Source organism: Pseudorca crassidens, chromosome 5 (assembly GCF_039906515.1).
Source record: "Pseudorca crassidens isolate mPseCra1 chromosome 5, mPseCra1.hap1, whole genome shotgun sequence".
Lineage (NCBI taxonomy): Eukaryota > Metazoa > Chordata > Mammalia > Artiodactyla > Delphinidae > Pseudorca > Pseudorca crassidens.
In genome coordinates, this window is record NC_090300.1 from 86,363,698 (window position 1) to 86,374,694 (window position 10,997).

Sequence of the window (10,997 nt, forward strand, 5' to 3'; positions counted from 1 at the left end):
TGAGCATCAGTGATGAGCCTCCCTAAAGCCAGGAAGATGATAAGTGATAACTAATCCATACAAAGACATCCTGAAGGTTGTCAAGAGTTATGAAAAATCATTTACCTTCTGGGTGTTTTTAGAATACCTACCATCTGATGCCAAGTATAGCGCGTCATCAGGACTCGTTAATTAAGGGTGCAACTACTGAGATGGTGCCTACAATTAACCAGGAAAATAGTCTCAGATCTCTGATTTTCCTCTAAATGTTCATCACTTGTCTCTGCCTTTCTATAGCTTCTTACATGCTATTGAAGATGTAGGTTCAAAATAAACGGTTGCTCATTGATTAAGGATTAGGTTGATTATTGCAGACAGAAAGCTACTGCATGAGATTCTCCCACCCACAGTTCTCATTTATTTACTCTCTTAATTTCTAGACTTGCTCCTGGGACATATGCACGAGCATGCTCCCTTGTATTCTCAGGTGGCCTTAACCTGTCTGCCAAACTGCTGAACACACACTCTGCATGAAATCACACAGCCTCTGAATGTGACAGCTCCAGGGGCTGAGGTGAAGTCTGGGAAATGGCATGGATTTGCCAGTCAGATGGCTTTGAAAACTCTGATTTCTCTTTGAGTTGTGATTTCTGTGATGAGGTGTTCTCTAGAATTCTTCTCATTGGTATTTCAGAAACAGTGGAATCTACAGAAAACACTGGACTGGGAACTGGGAGCTCAGTGTTTTATTTTTGGTTTTGCTCTCACATTATCATCACAACTCAATTAAGGACCTTGAATATTCCACTTTGTGATTTAGAGGAAAAGCTATGTACCTTAAGTCCTTAATTCCACATACTCAATAAAGTTAAAACTGTATGATAATGTGGCGTGTAGTTATATGGATTTAGGGCACTCTGCAGCTCAATCCATATAACTACATACTGTCGAGAACCTGAAAAAAGTGAGTATCGTTAGTTCTCCAGACCCTGAGATACAATACCCCATTTTGCAAAATTTTAGATATTCTAACTATGACACTGAGAAGCTCATGGATTGGTAAATATTTCTCAGACCCCAAGTCAACACTTAAAATAATGAAATGGATGTTATCTGTCATTAATGTCTCTTCCCCTTTTTCGATATCTTATTAGGCATCAAAATGCAGTACTGTTTTACCTTGATTCTTCCTCTATAATTACATAGCAAAATTACTCTTTCTGCATAATGACTTCACAGGTTAATGGCTTCAGGTATTGGCCTATTAATTGACATTTGAATAGGACCTTTGTGGAAACTCATCATTCTTAAAACCAGGGACAAGTCTAGCCTCAAAATTTTCAGTACTGTGGGACATCCTTTGGGATTTGAGAAGATGCAGAGACTCTTAATTTATTCCTCAAAAGAAAATAGTATCAGTCAACCATTAATATCCTGTCCTTTTCTCCCCGACCCTGTGACTCCGGCAGTTCTGAGACGGACTCTCCTCAAAGAAGGGTAAATAAATCAAGCAATGACCACATTTAGAGCACAATGATATTATTAAAAATATTTGCTGATTTGATTTAAACACATGGCTTGAGGGGGAAAAAAGTACAGTATTTGTTCTTTCCCAAGTGACTTACAGCTGATTCCTACACTTGGTTATGAGTCTTCGTCTAAATCTAGTATAAATCACTCCAGGAGAGAAATATTTTCTTTCTTTTCTCTACCTCTTCACACCTGGCTGTGAAATACTTCCCAGTTGCGGTTCCATTCATCTTCACCCCAGCAGGGTGTCCGCACTTTAGAGGTGCTGCTAGGTTCGTTCCACTTTGCCAGAGGCTTCAGGACAAAACTCAGCCATGCTCATGAAGGCTCGTGACAGCAGGGGACCTCATATGAAAGGAGATGTACTCTAGCAGCAGTTACTGCGGGATGCCCAGTGAAACACAGTCTCTGAAGGTAAACAAGACCATTTTGGAATGAAATCTGCAATATCTTAGTGGCACCGCCCACCACAGTGTTTCACCCCTCCCTGTATGCTTTTCCGTCTCCCCGTTACTTCCTTCTCGGGCCCATCCTTTCCCTGGTTTGCTCCCCATTCCCTTACTCTTCCACATTCCCAGAGCAGCTCTGCTCTTTCTGGGTCCTTCTTCATCCATCTTTCAGATGACCTGCTTGCTCTTTCCACAAACTTACACTTCTGGGGCAGTCATATGCAGAGAAATGGAGATATTTTCCCTGTGACAGTAAGGCCAGAAACTGTTAGCAAAAGGAGATCCTGGATATTGGTTATTTGTCTTTAAGTCCCAGCTCAAATGACCCTTTGGCAGGCTAAACAACCCCTGCTCTGTGCTTCCATAGCTCTGGTCTGGCCTTCTGGTGTGGGACTTGTACTGTAGTTACAGATATGTTGATCCTTCCCCCTTTAGACTCCTATCTTCTTCAACGAAGGGCCTTGACCTTTGAATACTGAATGCTTAGCACGATGCCTAGGACGTGGTAGGGGCTCGAGAAGTATTTCTCACGTTGCACTGGCCTTCCTAGGTCACACCGTGAAATAGCGATCACCCGACTTTTGGCTTTCATTCTTTCCATAACCCCAAGCCAAGGGCTTTAAAGGATCATGGTGACTTGACAGTATGCTGGGATGGCAGGGATTGGGTCAGGCTTCTTTCTACTCTGTAGTTTTGGAATAGAAAACATTAATGGGGTTGAAAGGCTTTAGAAAGGAAAGGTGGACAGAATCAGATAAAATAGAACATACCACAAACTGCAAAATTTCATATGATGAATGATGTGTTTTTTTGTTTCTTTTAAACTAAAACGCTGATCACTCTAATCTACCTTATCGTTCATTCACTGTACCTGCCTTTGCTGTCTCTGACTAGGAGTGTGTTCTGTCAAATGGGCATTTCTGGGCCAGCTCAGCTTTTCCCCACAAATAAAAGTCTCTGTGTGGGGCTTCTCTGGTGGCGCAGTGGTTGAGAGCCCGCCTGCCGATGCAGGGGACACGGGTTCGTGCCCCGGTTCGGGAGGATCCCGCATGCCGCGGAGCGGCTGGGCCCGTGAGCCATGGCCGCTGAGCCTGCGCGTCCGGAGCCTGTGCTCAGCAACGGGAGAGACCACAACAGTGAGAGGCCCGCGTACAGCAAAAAAAAAAAGTCTCTGTGGCGTCCATTATAGGGCGTTTATCCTGACTTATTATCAGAGTAACAGGAGGAAAAAAACAAGACCTACTGACTACTTCTGTCGAAGGACAGAGAAAATGTACATTGAAAGATGAGTCATATTCTAGACATTATTTCATTACCACCTCCTGCCAATTATGTGGGGGGAGAATGGCTGATGTTTCATAGAACTGTATAGATTTCTGCGCTAGAAGGCACCTCAGAAATCATCCAACACAATTCCCTTATTTTATAAATGAGGAAACTGAGGTTGGGAGAGGTTAAGTGATATGTGTAAGAGGGCAGGAAATGGCAGAGCGGGGCTAGACTCCAATTTCCCTAACTGCCAGCCCTCTCTCACCTTACTTCTGTGCATCGCGGGAAGCACATCCCTCAGTGTCACTCCTCTCCCTTCACAGCCCTTTCCTCTGCCCCCTCCGTGTGTTCTCACCACTCAGGGACTTATAGCCCCTGTGACTTTTTCCCTTCATCTTTCAAGATTCATTTTCAGGAAAGTGACTGGAACCATATTTTTATATAACCATTAAGCCTTCATATTAGGGCGTTTTCAAACAAGACTTATACAGGTTTGAAATATATAAAGAAAAAAAGAAGAGGAATCCTCCATAATATCAGAATCCAGTTTACCTCAGCTGACATGACATCTTTTAAAAATAAAAGCAATAGCTGCACCAAGTTAGAAATTCAGAAAACTCCAAAAGGTGAACTATAACGTGTAAATCTCCCTTTCCCAGAGTCACTCTTCCTAGAGGAAGTTGCTGTTAACAGATTTTACCTACACTCTCAGTAAAATGTAAAATGCTTAATACATAAAGAAGCAGAGGTATCTGGATGGATGCATGACGAACAGACGGACAGAAAGACAGATAAATAGATAGCAGACAGACCAAAATTTTGACAGAAGAGTTCAGCCTGTGCAAGTATGTTTTCCATTTAGTAATGTAACCACTTTTTCAGAATCATCATGTATAGCTATTTTATTTTTAAAATAGCTGCATATTATTCGACTCTATGGATGACCAATTATTTATTTAAGTAGCCCCCAAGTTTTTTCCAGGTTTTGCTATTACAAGGAGAATAATCATGTTTGTATGTATACGTCTGTGCACACACAAACACACACACACACACACACACACACACATACACGTGCTTTAGCAAACGTAACTACGATAGTAGAGTTATTGGGTTAAAGGATATGAGCACTGAAAATTGTGATATTTTGAAATAGGGTGTTTAAATGTCTAAAGAAGAAGGAAACTTTAGGTAAGATAAAGAAATCTTTCTTGTAGCTTTTTCAGTCATGTCTCTTAAGGATCCAGCAAAGGTGTTGAAAAACAGGTCACAGGAGAAAATTCCCAGCATTTCTGCCTCTAGAGAAGGATGTAGGTTCAGAGTCTGAAGACCCAATCCTAGGTTGGTGGCAAAAAATAAATAAGATTATAAAGACTCTGGTTAAAAATGGCTACTTAGGATTTACATGGAACACTTAGCAAAGAAGCCCAACCACTTATCCACTATGGAACAAAGAATGGTCCTCCATCTACGTAAATTTCGTCTTCTTCATCCAAGCAGGCCTTCACTGTCCGGCAGGTAGACCACTAGCCTCTGCACAGTGATGTGGCCCGACCAAACAAACGAAGGCTCCCAGTGGGAAAGCAGGTAGCATTTCTTAAAGATGCCAAAGTGGAGGCTGTAGCATTGTCATCCTCTTGCTTTATAAAAGGAGGCAGGCTTGCCTCACTCTCCTTCTCTTATGAGCTTATTAGTTACGAGTGCAACAGCAGCAAGCGAAGAGGAGCAGCGAAAATCTGATCAATAATGTATCTGTCTGTATCTGAATCAAAGGCACCGTGGTAAGGAAGGGAAAAGCACAGAGTATCTTAAATCACAATGCACACCATCGGTAGCCAGACAGTTGAGAGGGGCTGAGGGAGAACACAGAGAAGAGAGAAGCTGAGCGCGGGGTGGGGAGCTGGGGAGAAAGACCCAATTGTTAAAAACAATACAGTTCTTATTTTGAAAAGTTGAAGCTTCAAAGGACAAAGGAGGCTCAGATTTTGGGAAATCAGAATCATATACATATATACACACACACTTCCGAAGTACAGGGGTCAAATGAAGTAAAAGTCCTGGGAAGGTTTTTGGGTAATTCAAACAGAATATCTGAATCACCTGGGATTTCCCAATGTCTCTTTAGCCTCCGTTTTCTAGATAATGCATCAGGCCTCTAACAGAGAGTCGAGGATTCCAAGTTCATACGCTGAGTTCCATCATTTGAACCTGTGAACTAGGCAGAATGTCTCCCAAGCACTGCATTTGAGCCACACATCTACCATTTTTCTGTTAAAAAAAAAAAAAGTTTGTGTTCAGGCTCAGAAAGTAGAAATAGAAGTGTGAGGAGTCTTATAGCTCATTTAGCCCAAACCTCCAGTTTTGCATATGAGGCAACTAAGACCTCAGCAGTAGCTTCTTTAGCTCCCATCACATAATTAGGACAGGACCTCAGAACTCTTTTAAGTATCACCTCAGTCATCTTTCTGCTGCTCTACCACCAGGTGATGTAGTCAGTATTTCTGCTTTTGTTTATGGAAGAAGATTAACCAGCCAACCAATGTTTCATTATTGCTTACAGAAAAGATGCATTTATATCTTTCTACAATGGAATAACATTCAGGAAAGAAAACAGGGAACTGAAATCTCTAAGATGATGTGGTTTTTCTTATTCACTGCATGCAGTGGAGTCCACCACTGTTTCAGAAAATTAGGTACTTGGTTAAAGAGGTATGTGTGTCTGTTGGGCAGGGGGTGGAGAGGTAGGATGAAGAGAGAAAGAGATTGTTTATTCCAAAGTCAAACGTAAATTTTTTTTTGGATCAACCACAGTTTTAATCTTTTAGCATGAACCTGAGCTATGGGGGCTTCTTCTATAGCTAGGCTTAACATTTTCATGTACAACCAAATATATTTATGTGGTTTGCTTATTTATTGTGTCTCTCATTGGGATATAAGATCAAGAGGACACTGAGCAGGTCTGTTGTTCATGCTAATATTATCTAAGGTTGCACTAGCTGCTATAACAAGTTTATTTCTAGCTCACCTCAAGCGTAAAACCAGTTTTCTTACTGCTCTCCTCTAAGCGGTGATTCTGCCACCTTCTTCTATGTGGTCCACCACTTTCAATGTAGTTCCCGAGGTCAATACAGTCAGTGAAAGACTCTCATGGAGAATCACACATGGCAGGGGCAGAAGCAACATTTTCTCTTATAGTCTATTGGCTAGTACTCAGTCATATCCAAACCTAACTCCAAAGTCTAGAAAATGTAGTCTAGTTGTGTTTCCAAGAAGAGGAAATGGGTTTAGGAATCAGCTAGCAGCCTTTGCCACACTAGTCTCTAATCAGAGCCTAGAATAGCATTTAGCACAGAGTAGATGCTCAAACAACAGCTGTTGACGGAACTTTTGAATGCGTGAATATGGTCAACTTTTTAACTCTCTCACAATCCTATAGGTTAAGTAATTATGTGTAAACTACTTAACCAAATAGAAATGAGAGTTCATTATGAATACATTCTTAAAGAGGGTCTTGTTACTCTTCAGCTCATTTGTTTTTTCTTTCCTCTCAGCAGTGATCCTTAGCTGAAAATAACTTGATTTTCATGAAATTCAGTTTTCATGAAAGTAAGGCTAATTAGAGCTGTCTGATGCCCCTTTTTTTCTGTTCCTCCAAATTCTCCTAAAAGAGTTGCCTGTATGAGAACGATGTGATAATCTTCTCACCGCCATGACCCAAGCGGATTACATCACAGAATGTAGATGATCTGCATTTCACATGGACAGTTTGGAGTAAGACTGTTATTTTAAAACTTAAAATACAAACCAGGAAACATACTGAGCTTGTGTAAGTCAGATAAGAATCTATCCTAGTGTCTGAAAATCCAGAGCAGGTCATTGGACAAGCTCCCCTGATTTTTCACCAACCTCATGTGCAGGAATTTCTCCAGTTTTTCCACCAATGCTCTCTGACTACTGTCAAACCCAATCTTTTGCTTTCTGTCTTCAACTGTACCAAGAGAACAGTGGGTCCATGTCCCCAGAATAACAACTGCCTAGTGCAACAGCTGCTGTGGGCCTGGCTCCCCTCCTCTAGCACCTTACAGGCCTAGGGATTGGAGCAACAGTCTTTGAAACACAGCCCTTGGCAAGATTTCTAGCCTCCTACCCCCTTGCTCTTGGCAAATCCCCTGTCTCTGCCTCATCAACAATAGCAACTCAGGTCAGCTGACAGATTATACCTCTTTTTTCCTTTTCTTTTTTCACTATAGGCAATGAGAATAAGATAGATACAAACTATTGATTTTGGGTAGTCACAGATTCATAGACTAGTAGGAAGTTGAAACTCGAGCCAGTGACTGAATTTTTCTCTGGGTTAGAGTTCTCCTCTATGCAACCGGAGAGAATGGTAACTTTCTGTTGAGTGAGTGAGTGACAATGAATGGGAAACACCTGCTCCCCCAGTGTTTGTTTTGCTTCCCCCCTTTATTTCACTCCACGTGATTCCCCTATAATTTGTCTTACCTCATTCCCAGTAGATGGAAATTTTATCCACCTCCAATTATTGATATATAATTTTTTGTACTTCAGTCACCCCATTCTGAAATGAGTTCATTTTCATGTAAACTCCTTTTTTTCTTTCATAATTGAGATTTTATTGGTTGTTTTGAGGATCAGTACACAGACATTTTAATTTGTACACAATTCTCAACATACGTACCAGAAATCTAAAAAATCATGTAGATTCTTTTCTGAACAGTTATTCCAGTGACTTTTCAGATTAAAATTTGGAGGCAAATTTTCCTTCACAGGATATCCAGTACCAATATCTTCAAATATTGATATGCTGTTACATCGTTAAGTCCCACTAATTCACAATTTAATATCATATACACTACATGCTCAAATTGTCAGTCGTCCACAGCACATTAACAGTTTTACTAGAAGAACTGGACTACCATGACCAAAGATGTTACAGAGTGCACAAAATGCTGCCCAGGAGAGCCAAGATCAAGGGGTGAGTGGTTTGCTTTAGGAAACAATTCTACCAAAAACAACATGGGAAGAGAAGTAATTTAAAGCGTTTAAGACATTAAATGCACAACTGTCTCCAAACTGCCATTTAGTATGCTTTGTATTATAGGATATAAAAGCTACCCCCCATCTGTGTAATGTTAAGCTGACACCCAAGACAATCAAAGCCTCCCATATTCAATATCCCACTATTTTCTGATTGTACCAAAAAATAAACAACCAGCAAATGATTTCACCTCTTAAAAAAGAGTGTTTACACTTAAAAAATGGGACGAGGTGGGACTCCCTCCTTTTTAAGAATGTTTCTAGAGCTACTAAAAAACCTGCATTTACAAAAGAGTTGATAAAAATATTCCTCTGGATTGTACAAGGAGGGAGACAGGGACCCCTGATAGGACCAGGTGTGTGATATTAATCAGACTTGGCTTCTTTCCCTCCTGCTTCATCAGAAGCTGGGCTCTCCTCATTTTTAGTCTCTCCATTTTCTGCAGGTAAGTCTTCTTTAGTCTCTTGGTTAGCCACTTCAGCCTGTTTTCCCTTTGCTCCCCTTTTCCCTGCTGTTTGCACTTTTTTGTCGGAAGATTTATCCTTTCCTGCCGCCTTTTTTGGCTTCGTTTCCACTTTTGCAGGAGCCGGTTTAGCTGACAACCTCGCCGACCTCCTCTTGGGCTCCTCCTTCGCCGCCCCCTCGGCGTAGCTGACCTTCCTCTTGGGCATCGTGGCAGCGGGGCGGGCGCGGGCCGGGTGCCTGCGGGCGCAGAGCCTTCTCGAAGCTGGGCTGCCTGGCCGCTTCCTCTGCTCCCGCCGCCCGAGCCGCTGGGACCCGCATGTAAATTCCTTTTGATCACCTTCTCTTTCTTCTTAAGCTACCAGAACTCTGCTGTGCAGTGTGGTCAGCTCTGACCACAGGTTGCTTTAGAGCACGTGAAACGAGGCTTTCTAAATAAAGATGTGCTCCAAGTGTAAGGCATATACTAGACGTTTTAAAAACTTCATATACAAAAAGAATGTAAAACAGATCGTGAATGTTTTGTGTTGATTATATCTTAAAACGGTAATCCTTTAGATACACTGGATTGCGTATCTTCTTAAAATTAAAACCACCTGTTTATTTTTACATTTTTAAACATGATTGTTAGGATATTTAAACCTAAGCGTGTGGCTTGCGTCGTATTTCTGTCGGACAGCAAGTGTGGTAGAGACATCTCTGACTCAGACTTCGTTTCCAAACTTCTCCTGCAACAGAATCCTCTCCCCCAGTTCAGTATCCCTCCTTACAGCTCAACCACTTTCAGGCAGGTCTGTTCCTCCTTCTTTTACAACACAGATATTATTAAGACCCCCCCTTTAAAGTCAGAAGATAGAAATGGTATTTTAATGTTTCTTTAAAAAATGTGTATCTTTATGGGAAAAAAAAAATGGTTAGGCAACCTGACCAGAGCTACTTAGCTGGAAGAAATAGATGGACTCTGCATTCTTCTGACCATCACAAGTCTTATAAATAGGGTTTAGCAGAAAAGGGGAAAACACTTGGTTTGGGATTCGGATTACATACGTTCAAATCCTCTCTCCGCATTAACTTGAATCTGTAACCCTAGGTAAGTCTCTTGAGCTTGCTGAAATGGTTTTCTCAATTATAAGTATGTTTGCAAAAATTAGACTTAGATTATGTAAGCCGTCTGACATAAAATGGGTCTTTAATAAGTGATCCAAATATTATTTCACATGACAAATCATATTGCTAAATAATTTACTGGCACAATTAGGATCAGGACCATGGGCTGGGGTAGATAATGGGGGCATATAAATCCCACCAACCTTTTATAGAACATCTTTTACACCTTTTGTCCTTCTGCTCCATCACTCCTATTTCCATTAGCTTTTTTTTTTTAATTGGAGTATAATTGCTTTACAATGTTGTGTTAGTTTCTGCTGCACAATGAAGTGAATCAGTCAGATGTATACATATATCCCCTCCCTCTTGGACCTTATTTTCAACAGATGCTTATTAAAAATATCCACAAAACTTTGAGGATGATACCAAGATACGAAGAACATTGAAGATCTAACTCTAAAGGTTAAAAGACCACTTTAGCCCATATTTTATTTCAAAAATTATACTTACTCCCAGGAAGCCACTGGTTCCATGGTCTTTAAAAGAAAAAAAGAAAGAAAGAAAAAATTTCTAGCCAACATGGGATTTTTCACATTGTTCATACTCAGAGATATGAATAGGTAGAGATTTTCCAAAATTGACATGGTTCAAGAAACACAGAGTAACTTCCACAAAGTAGGAGGAAAGAAATTCTTTGTTAATGTTCTGAACTCTAGAGGTGGAAAGGTAAGGAAGGTTTTATTCTTCAAAGTATATTAGGAGTCATTTTAATAGGCCATGGAATCTGTGAATTAAAATATAAGATTTGACTTTTCAAGATTTCTGTGTGTATTATTATTCTAGCTGACCCTTGGATGAGGAAAGTAAGTTGACATGATAGAAACCAAAGCAGGATGCTTAGTAGCTCAAATAAGTCCAGGGAACCTGAGACCTGCCTCTGAGGTTCTGGATTCGTGGTTGCTAATTGAGTTTTTGGGCCCCAGCCTCCATAAGAAGCTGCAATGCATTGGCTGGTGATTTCGAGCACAGGAAGCCCGGGTTCCCTTATGTCCCCTCAATTCACCATCTATATTCTCACATTCTCTGTCATGATTAACTGAGGCAAGGAAGGCCCTTGTCAAAGATAATGAGACTAGAAGGAC

The 10,997-nt window shown here is 40.9% G+C and overlaps 1 pseudogene; it reads right to left on the minus strand.

Moving 5' to 3' along the window:
- Positions 1 to 8,590: 8,590 nt before the first annotated feature.
- Positions 8,591 to 8,990, minus strand: LOC137224509 (non-histone chromosomal protein HMG-14 pseudogene; annotated as a pseudogene).
- Positions 8,991 to 10,997: the final 2,007 nt, after the last annotated feature.